The sequence below is a fragment of the Gasterosteus aculeatus genome, chromosome 9 (genome assembly GCF_964276395.1).
Source record: "Gasterosteus aculeatus chromosome 9, fGasAcu3.hap1.1, whole genome shotgun sequence".
Taxonomy (NCBI): Eukaryota; Metazoa; Chordata; class Actinopteri; order Perciformes; family Gasterosteidae; genus Gasterosteus; species Gasterosteus aculeatus.
Window position 1 is genome coordinate 5,819,056 of NC_135696.1, and position 6,401 is coordinate 5,825,456.

A 6,401-nucleotide genomic window follows, 5' to 3' on the forward strand; every position below is an offset into this window, starting at 1 on the left:
CATCCCACTGTGGTTGTTTCTGATGACCTCTGACATCTTTCCCTCTAAGCAAACTTCAAATATATTCAGTTTCTAAGGATCTGTAAATGCAGCTTGAAATAAGCCAGGTTAAAATACTTTCCAATGTGATAAGGAAAAAAGCAGAAGGTTGATTGTGCTAATGGCTGCGTTGATATCAGTTTTTAATGTTTCTGCCAAGCACCATAGAAAAATATACCTAGAGGAAGCTTACCAAGTTAGCAGGGATAAACGGGTCAAAATAAAGTAAGGGGGAGGGGAGAAAGGCAGGTTTGTTGTCCTTTGCAGTCAATTAAATAGAGACGGCAACAAAGAAATGTTAGTTGCTGGATGGAAACCAACGGGGGAGCTTACAGTTCTGAGGACCATGAATAAATCTTCTTATAAATGATAGGGCTGTCCCTCCTGCGACAGGTGGACACGTGGACAGGTTCATTCTCCATACCGGACGCCTCACAGGATCTAACCCCATCTGAACGCCACGCAGAGTGATTTCTCCCTTGTATAAAAGTCATTACGTCTTCCACATCAGATTTCGTGCCGCGTCTCCGGTCGGTAAGTGCAGCGAAGCAGATGGAATATTGATCTCGCCCATTTCCTCACCCACCCACCCCTCCCCTCACCCTCCCTTGATTTCACTTCCACGTGCACTGATATGCGCCTGTTCTTCACCTCGTCTCCTATCTCTTATTCAGACCAACCCAACACCTCCTTGGCCATCTCTTCACCGAGGAAGGTAATGAGCCCCTCTGAGCATTGAGCGGTTTCCATGGTGCTTCGTGGGGGGGCTTTCTACCCCATCACATTCAGGCGTTCAGGTATTTTATTAAATGTCTTGCTCCAAAGCTTGATGAATAAGAAAGACATTCCACACCACCGCTTGTGAATTGATTAATATTTCGACCTGAAGGTACTTTTTCACTTTTTCACAGAACCTGGTTCCTTTGAGCTACATGCAAATTCAATTATTTAAATCATGCAGTAAACAAATACCATAGTGTTGTGACGACTCGAAGAGACGGTGAAGATTAACTTCCTGTTTTATTTTTGTAACCACTGCACTTCCTGTATCTAGTTTCCCCCCACAGCTGAGTTTAGTTTGCAATCACCCCCACCTGTATTTAAGCCTTAGTTCCCCACTTGTCTGTGTCAGGTTATCTTTTGTGTTTCCTAGAGGTGTATGTTTGTAGTTAGAAGTCCCCAGTGCTGTTTTTGGTAAACTTGTTTTTTTACTTCGTTGCCAGGCTCTCTTCCTTTTTTTGTTTCTTCAAGAGCGTGTGGATTCCGCCTTTGCCTGTGCACCCTTTTGTCTTGCATTAGTTTATTTTTCTAGTAAAGGATTTCAAACCTGCAAAGAACCTTCTGTGCCTTATTGCTCTGCACCTGAGTCGAAGTCCTGACCCCTCACAAGTGTAGTATGTAAAGCAGCCAGGCAATTGAGTTTGGAGCAGATTAAATGGTTATAACTTAAATAGAAGCAGCAGTTACGAAGTTTCCCATCTAGATGTATTGAGTGCTGAGGTTTGGGTGCTATACGGTTTTTGGGGTTTGTTCTGTTGTTTTTTGGGGCGTCTTCTTTATGTATTTTATCTAAGAAAACAACACAGGCTGACTTTGTCCACAGTGTTATGCCCGTTAACCTTTTTTTAACTGAAAGTCACCCCCGACTCGCCGAAGACCACACTGTGAGACGAGACGAGAGGAAGGCAGAGAAACAACTCAATGAATAAGAGGTGGGATGCTGAGAGCTGTTTCAACGCTCACACTCTGGACTGAACCTGGTGGCCTCGATGAAGTTCTCACGACTCCCAGCCCACTCAGAATCTAAGATTAGAATGAAACAAATCACTCACAAGTACAGACTACACACACACGCACACACACACACACACACATACACACACACACACACACACACACACACACAATCTACCTACTAGCGAACACCTTCATCCAATCACAACAACATCCCGCTGTTACCCTATGATGTCATTGAAGAATATCTGGGGAATTGTTGTGTAACAGAGATGAAAAGTTGTCTGTGGTGGAAAGCAAAACCCTGACGACGGATGTGATGCAGGAGGAGAAAATTGAAGCTGTTTTCCAACTTGAAATTGCAAAGGCACAAAGATGCACAAAGATGGTCATCCATCGAGGTCTGTGTCCGGTGTCCATTCACACACCTCGGTGGGCAAAATGATCAACTGTTTACATTTTGCTTGTTTAAACACGTCTCTGTCATTGTTAACCCATTGACCATAGCATAAATTGTAACAGATTCATTTTTATAGACTCCTCACTTATTTTGAAATAGCCAACAAATGTCCCAGAGCGCAAATGAAGCTGTGAAGAAAAAGGTTGACGTGTGTTCTAAATCCCCATGGGGTTAAAAGCAGCACACAGGAGAACGGCACTCTGTGCAAAACAGAGGGCAAAGAATTTCCACTCAGATATGGAACCCGGCACAAGCACATTTTAATGCTAATGTCCCTCATTACCATAAGTCGTGCACATATTCTCCACAGAAATGAAAACCACACATTTTGCAAGAGCAAAAGCAGAGATCCTTGGTCAAACAAACTCACCGCAGGTCTTTTGTATGCAGGCACGATTATCTGCATGATTGATCATGTAGAATTGATTGATCATGTGTTGTTGCTGTGCTATTCCCTCTCTAGAGTTTCATTGACAAACCTGTGACATCTTGAAGGTTGCTGTGTAAATCGAACGTGCTTTGAGCTGTTTGGTAAAAGGGAAGCCCATCGGTTGATATAGTTTTGCCCATTGCCGTCTTTAGAGTGTGGTGAAACTGTCTCGGCATTTGGTGGCCGTTACGAAGGCAGATGAGGACAAACAGTGGTCGCAGTAGCAGCTTTCTAGGGTGAACACACCTTGTTTCCATTCTTGCTTTTGAATGTGTGCAGAACTGTGTTTGTTCAGCGTGTTTACTGTAAGTTCCAGGCGACAATCAATGCTAACGTGTTTATTTTTCCTCCTTTTACCTCCCTTTCTCTCTCTCAGTCTCCACCACTTTGGTTGATACCTGCTACAGTTGTCAGTTGCCATGGAAACCCTGTACCAGCCTGTTAAACTGGCAAAGAGGTTAATGAAGGGAAACATGGCCCACCTGGTCAGGGACAGTGAACACTCGGCTCTGGCAGTAATAATATCAGATATTACCAACAAACACAAACAAAATGCATTTAGCATTCTAGTCAGCTGTTGGGTTCAGGCAAATGTTATTTTAAATGTTCAAGATATTCAATGTTCATAAGATTCATTTTATTTGTTATTTTGTTTTATATTATTAAATGTAGTCCTTTATTTATATATGTTGTATTCAGTCATTAATTTCCTTATGTCTTTATTTAATTGACAGGGATAGTTTACAGCTCTCTAGCTGTAGCGGAGTTGGCCTGAAGCTGATATACATCTGTAGTCTCTGGGCACGAATCCTAGAATAACAAGAAAATAGAAACTGATCTCACTCCTTTGTCTTGAAGTTGAGAAGCAAGAAGCAATTTCTATAGAGGCTCATTTTCCTGTAATTTATCGCACTGTCTGGGTCAGGAAAGGCTTTCACCCCATACCTTAAAATACTGGCATTATTTCAGCCTGTCAATAGATAATAAAAAGTATGACAATTAGGGGTCAAGCTAATGAAAACTGTTAAAGGGGCCCCTGAATCTTCTACACAGAAATAATGAATGTCTATTCATAATAAGGAAGGCAAACACAGTCAAAGACAGTCAGTTCCATGATCAAATGGAGGGTATGAGTCAGATGTAGAATGCCCATGAACTTTGATACCTTTATTAACGGTTCCCAGCCGATTGATTGTGATGACTTTGGTTACCCAGTCGACATCTCTATTATTCTCATTATTTGCTTCATTACCAAATTCGAAAAAACGACACCAAACTCTTGCTTGTGTGGTTCATCCAGGTTTGCATGCATGAAAATCAAATCACCCGTGCTGATTTGTTTCTTTAGAGTTCTTGTAGCCTGCATTCCTGCCAGTTTTGAGATTTTGGCAGGCAGCGAGGTAAGCCTGTCAAAATAAATCAAAATGTCTCTCTCTCTGTAACTTCAGTTTCGCATGATTGGCTTGCCCGCCCTCTTTGCCCTGCGTTGCCCTTGCTACATCCTCACCACTTAACAGCCCATGAAGAAGTAGCTTAGTGTGAAAATCAATGAAGGCGGCAGTTTGGCATCCGTCCTGTTTTGTTCTGCTACCTCAGGCAAAAACATCAGTTCAGAAAAGGATAAGCCTCTCCTATAAGACCTTTGCTATTTGGATCATGTCCTGCAGTTGGGTTGATTATCGTAGGGCAATATTACAAGGTACTTAATGTCACCAGTTAATGCCGCAAACTTTATGTCGTAACCCTTTTATGGTTTATAGCTTTTCTCCAGTATTTAATTAAATTAATAGGCCTGTCAATGACGAGGATTGTTGTGTGTGTGTGTGATGTTACATTTAGTGACAAGTTGTCTCTCCAGGCTATTGCCAATATATCAGTTCTGGCACTCGGGTGCAAGGAGCAGAGAAATCAGTCTGCTTGTTCTTGTTTTTCTGTAAGATTTGTATGTCGAATAGAGCTGTTCCTAAACCACAAAAGAGAGGAAGAGTATTTACATCCGGCAACGCCGCATGTTCTCAAGGATCCGGAATCATTGACAGGAACTGTAGTAGTCCGGAAAAATGTAACGCAATCCCACATATCTGTCAAGTTAAAACCAATAATTTATAGAAACTGATGTTTGTAGGAAATTGTTCCCAACATGTGAGACGTTGGAGAAAAAAATAATAGAAGCAAAGACACGCCCTAACGCGCACTGACTGTCAGTCTGCGTGTCCTTAAGCATCAATCAAGAAAGACAATCAAATCTCAGAAGCAAACATCTTTTAACTTTGGATTCAAAATAAAAAAAAGGGGTTTTGAGAGCATCAGTTGTGTGTGTATATTTATGTGCGTCCATGCATGTGCACCAGCTGATGACATTTAGTTCTGAGGTCTTAATCCATCTGGAAAGCTCCGCGGGGCTTCTGCAAAGAGAAGTAGGCCTGATTGATCACGTCTCGTACGTTCTTCTCCGGAAGGAAGGTCAGAATGACCTGGTACGGCCAATTCAACCTCTGCAGTCTAATTGACTCTTCTGGCAAGTCTGTAACTAAAATGTCCTGCATGTGTCTTGTTCAGATGGGTCATGCTGACAAAACTTTTTTACCGTAGTACCAATTTATTCATAAAATACTTTTATAAATGAATCCATTTTCACCTAATGTTTAATCCACAAAACAAAAAACCTGCAAAAAAAATAAATGTGAGTCTATTTGTCTATTTCCATCCCATATATTTTTTTTTTTGCTGATTTGGAGACTTGAAGTTGTCAATTTAAATGTCTGAGTCTTGAACCCCTATTAGGAAATAAGTACTATATATCAATGTCAAATGTGTGACAGGGCCAGAACGAACCTGCTGCTGAAGTCTGTAATTTTCCTTGTTGCTCAAAAAGTACAACAAAGCGGTCAGCCAAGCAGTAATTTGGCATGGCTGACTGGATCAATTATTGGCTAAGTGCTTCACTACAAGTTTAGCAGCAGCCACCAGATGCTGGCTCCCGCCAAACAATCGTCAAACTCCAATGTATAGTTTAAATATATGTTTGATTCCTGTATGCAGATTGAAATGTGAGAATAAACTAAGGTTTCTACCTGATTTCCATGGTAACAAGCCGTTGCCACGTCTTTAAGGAATACATCTCCAAAAAAACAACATATATATATATATATATATATATATATATATATATATATATATATATATATATATATATATATATATATATATATTATTTATATAATATATTTTTCCGGCATCCCTTTATGATGAGGTTTATTGAAGCTTAAGTTTAACGAAAGCAAAAATAAATTAAAACATTTGTTTACAGACTCCCACACAGCTCATAGTATCACCAAAGTCAAATGGATCCAATGATCACTTCTTTGCAAACACTTCATAAGCTGCACTGTACAAAACATTTCCTCTAATGTTGTCCTATGCGTATGTGCGTTGTGTGTCTATGGAGGCCTGCCAGATAATATTTCTTCAAGAATTAATGGTATTAGACGCCATTCTTTAATGTTACAGTGAGAATTGCATAACCACCAGGTGGCAGGAGTTCACAGAAACAAGCTGACGAGCGCAGCTATTTTTATTGTTATTACATGCGTTTATTTTCCTTTTTTCATATAATTTTCCATTTTTTATTGCGAGAAGAATCTGTTTAGTATGTTTTAGTAGTTAGACAGTGACAGTTTGACCCAGAGTTCAAGTTCACGGCTGATTCGCTGCCTCCCCCACCCCCTTCTCCGCTGT